Source organism: Pseudochaenichthys georgianus, unplaced genomic scaffold (assembly GCF_902827115.2).
Source record: "Pseudochaenichthys georgianus unplaced genomic scaffold, fPseGeo1.2 scaffold_1387_arrow_ctg1, whole genome shotgun sequence".
Taxonomy (NCBI): Eukaryota; Metazoa; Chordata; class Actinopteri; order Perciformes; family Channichthyidae; genus Pseudochaenichthys; species Pseudochaenichthys georgianus.
Window position 1 is genome coordinate 1 of NW_027262256.1, and position 10,430 is coordinate 10,430.

Here is a 10,430-nt window from a genome sequence, read left to right on the forward strand (position 1 = left end):
AATGTCCGTGCTAAGTGAAATCTGGACATGTTCGTGCTAAGTGAAACCTGGACATGTCCGTGCTAAGTGAAACCTGGACATGTTCGTGCTAAGTGAAACCTGGACATGTCCGTGCTAAGTGAAATATGGACATGTCCGTGCTAAAGTGAAACCTAGACATGTTCGTGCTAAGTGAAACCTAGACATGTCCGTGCTAAAGTGAAACCTAGACATGTTCGTGCTAAGTGAAACCTGGACATGTTCGTGCTAAGTGAAACCTGGACATGTTCGTGCTAAGTGAAACCTGGACATGTTCGTGCTAAGTGAAATCTGGACATGTTCGTGCTAAGTGAAACCTGGACATGTTCGTGCTAAGTGAAACCTAGACATGTTCGTGCTAAAGTGAAATCTGGACATGTTCGTGCTAAAGTGAAATCTGGACATGTTCGTGCTAAGTGAAACCTGGACATGTTCGTGCTAAAGTGAAACCTGGACATGTTCGTGCTAAAGTGAAATCTGGACATGTTCGTGCTAAGTGAAACCTGGACATGTTCGTGCTAAGTGAAACCTGGACATGTTCGTGCTAAAGTGAAACCTGGACATGTTCGTGCTAAGTGAAATCTGGACATGTTCGTGCTAAGTGAAACCTGGACATGTTCGTGCTAAGTGAAACCTGGACATGTCCGTGCTAAGTGAAATATGGACATGTTCGTGCTAAAGTGAAACCTGGACATGTTCGTGCTAAAGTGAAATCTGGACATGTTCGTGCTAAGTGAAACCTGGACATGTTCGTGCTAAAGTGAAACCTGGACATGTCCGTGCTAAGTGAAATATGGACATGTTCGTGCTAAAGTGAAACCTGGACATGTTCGTGCTAAAGTGAAACCTGGACATGTTCGTGCTAAAGTGAAATCTGGACATGTTCGTGCTAAAGTGAAACCTGGACATGTTCGTGCTAAAGTGAAACCTGGACATGTTCGTGCTAAAGTGAAATCTGGACATGTCCGTGCTAAAGTGAAACCTGGACATGTTCGTGCTAAAGTGAAACCTGGACATGTTCGTGCTAAGTGAAATCTGGACATGTTCGTGCTAAAGTGAAACCTGGACATGTTCGTGCTAAAGTGAAACCTGGACATGTTCGTGCTAAAGTGAAATCTGGACATGTTCGTGCTAAAGTGAAACCTGGACATGTTCGTGCTAAAGTGAAACCTGGACATGTTCGTGCTAAAGTGAAATCTGGACATGTTCGTGCTAAAGTGAAACCTGGACATGTTCGTGCTAAAGTGAAATCTGGACATGTCCGTGCTAAGTGAAACCTGGACATGTTCGTGCTAAAGTGAAATCTGGACATGTCCGTGCTAAGTGAAATATGCAGTGTGTCCTGAGGAACTGGAGTCTGTTGTACAGTGGAGAGGGGAAAACACTGAAAGCCCACACACACAGCAATGGTTATCGTTGCCATGGGTTACTCTGACTGAGCTGCAACATGTTAGAAAATAGTTGTTACAATTAGAAACAAGCACAGTTTGGAACAGGGTAACGCTCCAAAGTATCAGTTTAACATCCCACAGAACGAAGTCGTCCTGCTGGCCGTGCCCGACGTGTTAGACAAAGCTTGTATCGACTAGAAGAAGAGGCAAGAACCAGAGTTTAGCACTCTGCCAAGGCCACGTGGCTCTCACGCAAAGCAAAGAGACGCAGAGGCTTCGGGTGCTTCAAAGAGGGACCCTGAGGTCGTGCTTTTGCTTAACAAGGACACCAATGGTTTAAGGGTTAAGCAACTATTGAATATAAGTGTTCTGTCCACCAATCAGGTGTCCCCGATCAGTGTTCTGTCCACCAATCAGGTGTCCCCGATCAGTGTTCTGTCCACCAATCAGGTGTCCCCGATCAGTGTTCTGTCCACCAATCAGGTGTCCCCGATCAGTGTTCTGTCCACCAATCGGGTGTCCCCGATCAGTGTTCTGTCCACCAATCGGGTGTCCCCGATCAGTGTTCTGTCCACCAATCGGGTGTCCCCGATCAGTGTTCTGTCCACCAATCAGGTGTCCCCGATCAGTGTTCTGTCCACCAATCAGGTATCACCGTTGCATGTGAGCACACTTCAGTCCATCCTGAAGGGCGGGCTCAGAGCCAGCAGCAGGTGGTGCGTCCGGGCTCTGCAGGAAACACAGAGGGAGACCTGCAGTCTGGGGCGTGGACACACACACACACACACACACACACACACACACACACACACACACACACACCCACACACACACACACACACACACACACACACACACACACAGGGGAGGGGGAGTCATGTTGGCGTGAGGTGAGGTGGGACGGGAGTAACGAGGGAGGACAGGGAAGTGAGAACAGGAAACTCTGGTCAGAGAGGAATGTTTCACAAGAAGTCCTCCTCCACCCTGCCACCAGCCTGACACACACACACACACACACACACACACACACACACACACCACACACTCTCTCTCTCTCCACTGTGTGACCCCTCACCGCCTTGGCACGACTCGCAGCTCTTATATCCTGAGAGTCACCGCCTTTACTCAGCCCACGGGGTGTGTGTGTGTGTGTGTGTGTGTGTGTGTGTGTGCGTGCGTGTGTGTGTGTGTGTGTGTGTGTGTGTGTGTGTGTGTGTGTGTGTGTGTGTGTGTGTGTGTGTGTGTGTGTGTGTGTCTATAAGTGTGTGGAAGAGAGAGAGGGAGAGAGAGAGATGTGTTTCCTCTCACACCTCTGAAGGGAAGAGGAAGAGGAAAGGAGTGATGTCGGGTGGAGCAGATTCCTTTACAGGAGTCACACTGCTGTCATACACACCCTGAATTCACACACACGCGCACATGCACACACACACACACACACACACACACTGTGAATATGTAGTTACTGTAAATATGTGTGTACCCACTGCAGAAGGAAATATCTAATATCTAAATCTGGCGTAAATCTTTTTTTTTTAAATCCATTTTGGATATTAATATTTGTTTGCAAGGTTCCTGTTCAATAAATAATAATAATAATAATAATAATAATAATAATAATAATAATAATAATAATAATAATAATAATAATAATAAAATAATAATATCTGTTTTTAAACATATTTTGAATAATGGTATCTGTAATATCATTGGAGAGGAAATAATTAGATCAATATATTTTGATTTAATAAAATCTATAATACTTTAGATTTATTGTTTGATTTTGTTGTTTGGTGAAAAGAGGAAGTCTGGCAAAAGGGCAAAATATCCGGTTCTCAAAACTGATACAAATTCAAACAGATGACCCTTTAATATGTCGGCTGTTACTAAGACAACAGCAATGACAGCTATGATATCTTTAGCTCAGCCAAATGGAGATCCACTGCGTCACAATATATATATATATATATATTATATTTATATATACAGTCTATGGTCACAACACGAGTATTCATGGCGGCACAATTAGAAACACCAGCGTAAGTACTGGGAAATCCAAGCAGTACCTAAACGCATCGCAGAGAGTTCATCTGTCACCAGAGTCAGTGCTGCTGGGATCCCTGCGTGCCACTGAGTCCAGGGTTATCACAGGGTAACACACACACACGCACACACACGCGCACACACACACACACTGACCCAGGGGCATGGGGGTCTGCCAGCTGTGTCTCCTTTTAGTGAATGAAATGACGTCGATGTTACGTCTGTTCTTGTCCGTCACAGTTAAGAGTCTCAATCTTTCTCGAGACAGTTGTGTGTGTGTGTGTGTGTGTGTGTGTGTGTGTGTGTGTGTGTGTGTGTGTGTGTGTGTGTGTGTGTGTGTGTGTGTGTGTGTGTGTGTGTGTGTGTGTGTGTGTGTGCGTGTGTGTGTGTGTATGCGTGCGTGCGTGTGTGTACGTGTGTGTGCGTCCTCAATCATGCAACATATATCTTACTGATAGTTATATCACAGTTTCTTTCATGTTCCTTTAACATTTCCAGCAACAGGTGAAATTATCTGTCCGATAAATGCATTCAGTGGCGGCCGGCCCATAGGGGCGCTAGGGGCGCCGCCCCACCTCTTCCCACATACAAATATATATATAAAAAAAAAAATCTTAAAAAAAAAAAATGTTTTATATTTTTATTTTTAATGAACAAGGTAAATATCATACAATTGGTATCAGTAAAATGTATAATCTACAATAAAATCTCGTTTAAAATTGTGTTACGATGTCTAAAGTTACTGATAAGTCACATGTTTCCTGCCTGGCCTTGCCCATGGCATTAGTTTATCATTACGGGGCAGAGCCCCCGAGCCAAACAGCAGCAACCAGCACGTTGCAAAAGTCTCAATAGTAAACTGTGCCGCCGAAACATAATGTCAGCCAATCAGCGCCGTCAAATATTTTGGTCACGTGGGCGTTCACGTTGGCGCCCATGTTGCTTACGTGCGTTGACGTGAGTTGTTTTTTAGACTCGTGAGTAACCAAGGTGACGCAGAAGTTGGATGAGAATGGTGTGCAAGTGGAGTCGCCGGACCTCCGTCCGCACCCAATTCCGCCCAAGAGCGACTCTCCAATCCTTTCGAAAGGAGAAGTTTGGGAGATAAATGTATACTTAAAGACCTTGGACCGGACCAACCCGATTTGTATATATCACATTAGCTGGATACAAACAGGTAAATGCTATCTTTTGTTTCACATGCTTGCTCTTCAAACAGCCGGGGACAGATACGATCTGTTCAGAAACTAGACAAAAGTTAAACAAGTCCAAACCACAGACTGCCTGTGTCATGGAGAATACAGTCGCTGCTTTATTTATGTCTGTAGGCCGTTGTTGTGAGTGTGGACGGTCGGAGCATATATAACGTTAGCTTAGCCGATCTCCATTCAGAAAACACGCATTCTAAAAGGTGTTTCTCTGCCGTCTGTCTGCAGACTTGTCAAAGCGTTAATTCATGGTTTTTACTAACCAGGATGTTGTTACGTCGGCATCATTTAGAAACGTGTATTACAATTAAATCACGGTCAAATATGTTCATTTTGTTGTAGTTGTAGCTCCCGAGCCAGCGCGTCTTGTTTGAATGATGCGAGTAAATACAGCTGGCAGCCGCGGTGAAACGAAACTCGAGCGTTTAGAGCGAAGCGAATATTGGCATCGCGTCCGGTCTGAACGCAGCATTAAAGCGAGCTCCGCGCTGCACTGGAAACGCGCCATTGCATCACCAGAAGTCCTAATTTAAGGGGTCATTTCTCCCAAAAAAATGTGTTTTACTCACTCTATCAACAGCCCCACCAAACATATGTTCCACCAGCCGCCACTGCATGCATTCAGTCTTTTCAAAATAAAATGCTGTCTTCATGGGAAACTACTTGATAAAGATTTAGGATAAAAGATATAGATTTTGACGGGTTTTAAATTAGGGGAAGGGGTCCTATATACAGTAAGTCTGATGTATGACATCTATGACTCTCTATTCTACTGTGTGTGTGTGTGTGTGTGTGTGTGTGTGTGTGTGTGTGTGTGTGTGTGTGTGTGTGTGTGTGTGTGTGTGTGTGTGTGTGTGTGTGTGTGTGTGGTGTGTGTGTGTGTGTGTGTGTGTGTGTGTGTGTGTGTGTGTGTGTGTGTTTGCAGCGTGTTTTTTATACAACAATTTATGTGACATTGTAGAAAATTGCAATACTCTTAGTTCATGCATTATCCTAGAGGAATGTCCAAAGACCTAAAAGACAGCAGCTCAAAACCTACAGCAAAAAGAAAAAGGGTATCTAAACACAGCAACATTCCTCAGTGTCTCTGTCCTTTTGTATCTGTGCGTGTGAGTGTGTGTGTGTGGTGTGTGTGTGTGTGTGTGTGTGTGTGTGTGTGTGTGTGTGTGTGTGTGTGTGTGTGTGTGTGTGTGTGTGTGTGTGTGTGTGTGTGTGTGTGTGTGTGTGTGTGTGTGTGTGTGTGTGTGTGTGTGTGTGTGTGTGTGTGTGTGTGTGTGTGTGTGTGTGTGTGTGTGTGTGTGTCACTGCTCAGCCACTAAACTTCCTCTCAGGCCGAACCAGCAGAATTCCCAGGCTGCTCGGCTGCAGTTCACACCTTTTTGTCCACAGGAATCTCTGGAATCCCCAGCTTCCTTTCTCTCTGCAATCTCCATTGTGAGTGTGTGTGCGTGCGTGTGTGCGTGCGTGCGTGTGTGCGTGTGTGTGTGTGTGTGTAGGATAGGCCCCCGCCTGTGTGCGTGTGTGTTGAAACACATCTCCGCCCTTGTATCCACCCAGAGAAAGTCGGTTCGAGCCCACAATAGGCTGAGTCACAATCTGAAACGGCAGAAACTCTCAGCGTCTCCCCGAGGTGGAGCCTTTGGCATCAAAAAGACTTTCAATTTCAAAAAGTACACACACGGGGATTTCATAGTTCCCACGGAGACTTGAATCTATCACAGGTCATATTAAACGATACAGATGTTAGTCCTACAGTAGTTTTCATATTTCTGTGACGCTTTTATGTTTCAATTGTTTTCCTATCAGAATAAAAATAAAAACTATTATATTACTTTGTATTTCATCATATAGTTGATCGGTAAGACAAACTAGTAATATCGTGGTATTTTCCCAAATTAAAAGGTATTTAGAAACCATTATATTGTGCTAACTTTGCGTACCACACAACAACAAAACAACAAAAGCACTAATTGAAAATGTAAACAAATCCCCCTTCCCTGAGCGCACATTTAAATACTTCCCCTGGGGACTCCTTTCACTGTCGCACCGCTCGAGCGCCTTATGGCAGATTAAATGTTCATATCAGACGGTATGAAGTCCTCTGTACTCGGTATGAAGCACGTCTTCGTCATCATGGTTTAAATGTAATGTTCAGGTTAAATGATAGTATATTTAATCTGTGATGAGGTCGTGCTCCCGCTCCGTTACTACTCTAACGTGAAATCAGTCGTCCGTTGAGAAACACTCAATCATTTCTCTCTCAGTGACTCATTGTCCGTGGCTTGCAGAGCGGCTCAATTATAAAATCATGAGTAATCTGCGGCCAAATAAAACGGATGGACTGAAATAGCCAACATTTAAAAGGAAACATTTACTATATTAAAAGTCCAGTCAGACAAGAAGAGAGTGCTTTTATATTTCTATATAAATCCTCCTCCAGGTTAAAGTATGTCGGCACGTCTGGAGTCACTTATCCCACCCTGAGTCATCCCCAATGAACACAATGTGAAACACACACCGTGCACACACACACACACACACACACACACACACACACACACACTGCCCAACACAAGCCAGGCTGTGATTCACCAACACCCACACACACTCTCACACACACATAAAATAACCACAGAGTTGAATAGTTTGAGGTTTTTAGAGGGGTCTGTATACGGAGTTACAAATGTAGTGTCTCTACTTTAAAGAGTCCTCTCCTGCTGATGTTCAGGTGTATATCAGTATGTAGTGTCTCTACTTTAAAGAGTCCTCTCCTGCTGATGTTCAGGTGTATATCAGTATGTAGTGTCTCTACTTTAAAGAGTCCTCTCCTGCTGATGTTCAGGTGTATATCAGTATGTAGTGTCTCTACTTTAAAGAGTCCTCTCCTGCTGATGTTCAGGTGTATATCAGTATGTAGTGTCTCTACTTTAAAGAGTCCTCTCCTGCTGATGTTCAGGTGTATATCAGTATGTAGTGTCTCTACTTTAAAGAGTCCTCTCCTGCTGATGTTCAGGTGTATATTAGTATGTAGTGTCTCTACTTTAAAGAGTCATCTCCTGCTGATGTTCAGGTGTATATCAGTATGTAGTGTCTCTACTTTAAAGAGTCCTCTCCTGCTTATGTTCAGGAGTATATCAGTATATAGTGTCTCTACTTTAAAGAGTCATTTTCTGCTGATGTTCAGGTGTATATCAGTATGTAGTGTCTCTACTTTAAAGAGTCCTCTCCTGCTGATGTTCAGGTGTAGATCAGTATGTAGTGTCTCTACTTTAAAGAGTCCTCTCCTGCTGATGTTCAGGTGTATATCAGTATGTAATGTCTCTACTTTAAAGAGTCCTCTCCTGCTGATGTTCAGGTGTATATCAGTATGTAGAGTCTCTACTTTAAAGAGTCCTCTCCTGCTGATGTTCAGGTGTATATCAGTATGTAGTGTCTCTACTTTAAAGAGTCATCTCCTGCTGATGTTCAGGTGTATATCAGTATGTAGTGTCTCTACTTTAAAGAGTCCTCTCCTGCTTATGTTCAGGAGTATATCAGTATATAGTGTCTCTACTTTAAAGAGTCATTTTCTGCTGATGTTCAGGTGTATATCAGTATGTAGTGTCTCTACTTTAAAGAGTCCTCTCCTGCTGATGTTCAGGTGTAGATCAGTATGTAGTGTCTCTATTTTAAAGAGTCCTCTCCTGCTGATGTTCAGGTCTATATCAGTATGTAGAGTCTCTACTTTAAAGAGTCCTCTCCTGCTGATGTTCAGGTGTATATCAGTATGTAGTGTCTCTACTTTAAAGAGTCATCTCCTGCTGATGTTCAGGTGTATATCAGTATGTAGTGTCTCTACTTTAAAGAGTCCTCTCCTGCTTATGTTCAGGAGTATATCAGTATATAGTGTCTCTACTTTAAAGAGTCATTTTCTGCTGATGTTCAGGTGTATATCAGTATGTAGTGTCTCTACTTTAAAGAGTCCTCTCCTGCTGATGTTCAGGTGTAGATCAGTATGTAGTGTCTCTATTTTAAAGAGTCCTCTCCTGCTGATGTTCAGGTCTATATCAGTATGTAGTGTCTCTATTTTAAAGAGTCCTCTCCTGCTGATGTGCAGGTGTATATCAGTATGTAGTGTCTCTACTTTAAAGAGTCCTCTCCTGCTGATGTTCAGGTGTATATCAGTATGTAGAGTCTCTACTTTAAAGAGTCCTCTCCTGCTGATGTTCAGGTGTATATCAGTATGTAGTGTCTCTACTTTAAAGAGTCATCTCCTGCTGATGTTCAGGTGTATTTCAGTGTGTAGTGTCTCTACTTTAAAGAGTCCTCTCCTGCTGATGTTCAGGTGTATATCAGTATGTAGTGTCTCTACTTTAAAGAGTCCTCTCCTGCTGATGTTCAGGTGTATATCAGAATGTAGTGTCTCTACTTTAAAGAGTCCTCTCCTGCTGATGTTCAGGTGTATATCAGTGTGTAGTGTCTCTACTTTAAAGAGTCCTCTCCTGCTGATGTTCAGGTGTATATCAGTATGTAGTGTCTCTACTTTAAAGAGTCCTCTCCTGCTGATGTTCAGGTGTATATCAGTATGTAGTGTCTCTACTTTAAAGAGTCCTCTCCTGCTGATGTTCAGGTGTATATCAGTATGTAGTGTCTCTACTTTAAAGAGTCCTCTCCTGCTGATGTTCAGGTGTATATCAGTATGTAGTGTCTCTACTTTAAAGAGTCTAAAATGTTCCTAACTTTTGTCCTAAAACGTTTTTCTTAACGGGGACAGACGAGAAATATGTGCGTATATTTTACAAGTCAACAATTACTTAACCCGCCTTACATGACTCACAGAGGATACTTCAATAGTTATGAATGGAGCCTGACAAAGGCGGCAAAGAGTGACACAGTGTGTGTGTGTGTGTGTGTGTGTGTGTGTGTGTGTGTGTGTGTGTGTGTGTGTGTGTGTGTGTGTGTGTGTGTGTGTGTGTGTGTGTGTGTGTGTGTGTGTGTGTGTGTGTGTGTGTGTGTGTGTGTGAGTGTGTGTAGCATGGGTGCAGCACAGCTTTTTGATGAGTCACGCGACACTGCGTGTGAGTAACAAACCAGTTATGCCATTCCTAAAGTTTGAGACTCCCATTGAATAACCCTCAGCCCACCCTGAGGAGGAGGAGGAGGCGGAGGAGGAGGAGGAGGAGGAGGAGGAGGAGGAGGAGGAGGAGGAGGAGGAGGAGGAGGAGGAGGAGGAGGAGGAGGAGGAGGAGGAGGAGGAGGAGGGGGGTGTGGTTGGCGTGGATGTAGAATTAGGGCGAGGGCAACTATCAGGTCAGAGTTAAAGGGGAACAAGAAGGAGTGGTGATGTCATCGAGTACATTTTGAGGTACTTGTACTTGACTCTTAGTAGCTGTATACTTCTACTCCACTACATTTTAAAAGCCAGTACTTGTATTGAGTATTTTTGATTTTATTAGACTGTATAATTCTAATCTACTACATTTCAGAAGCTAATGTTGTACCTGGTAAAAGTACTGTCCATAAGAATATATACCTCGTTTTTGTAATGAAGTACTTGGCTTAAATACATTTTGAGGTACTTGTACTTGAGTTACTTGACTTTTAGTAGCTGTATACTTCTACTAAAGTTCTGATTAAAAGTCAGACAAGGCGCTGTGTCTTGTCACCGCAAAGAGAAAGTACCAGAGTACGGGACGGGGGGATACACCACAGTCACCCCGCGCTGACCAGCTTTCAGAGCGAAGCGCCGACTAAACTAAAAGCGGACGAAGGAAGGTCAGAAAAGATAAGGGTG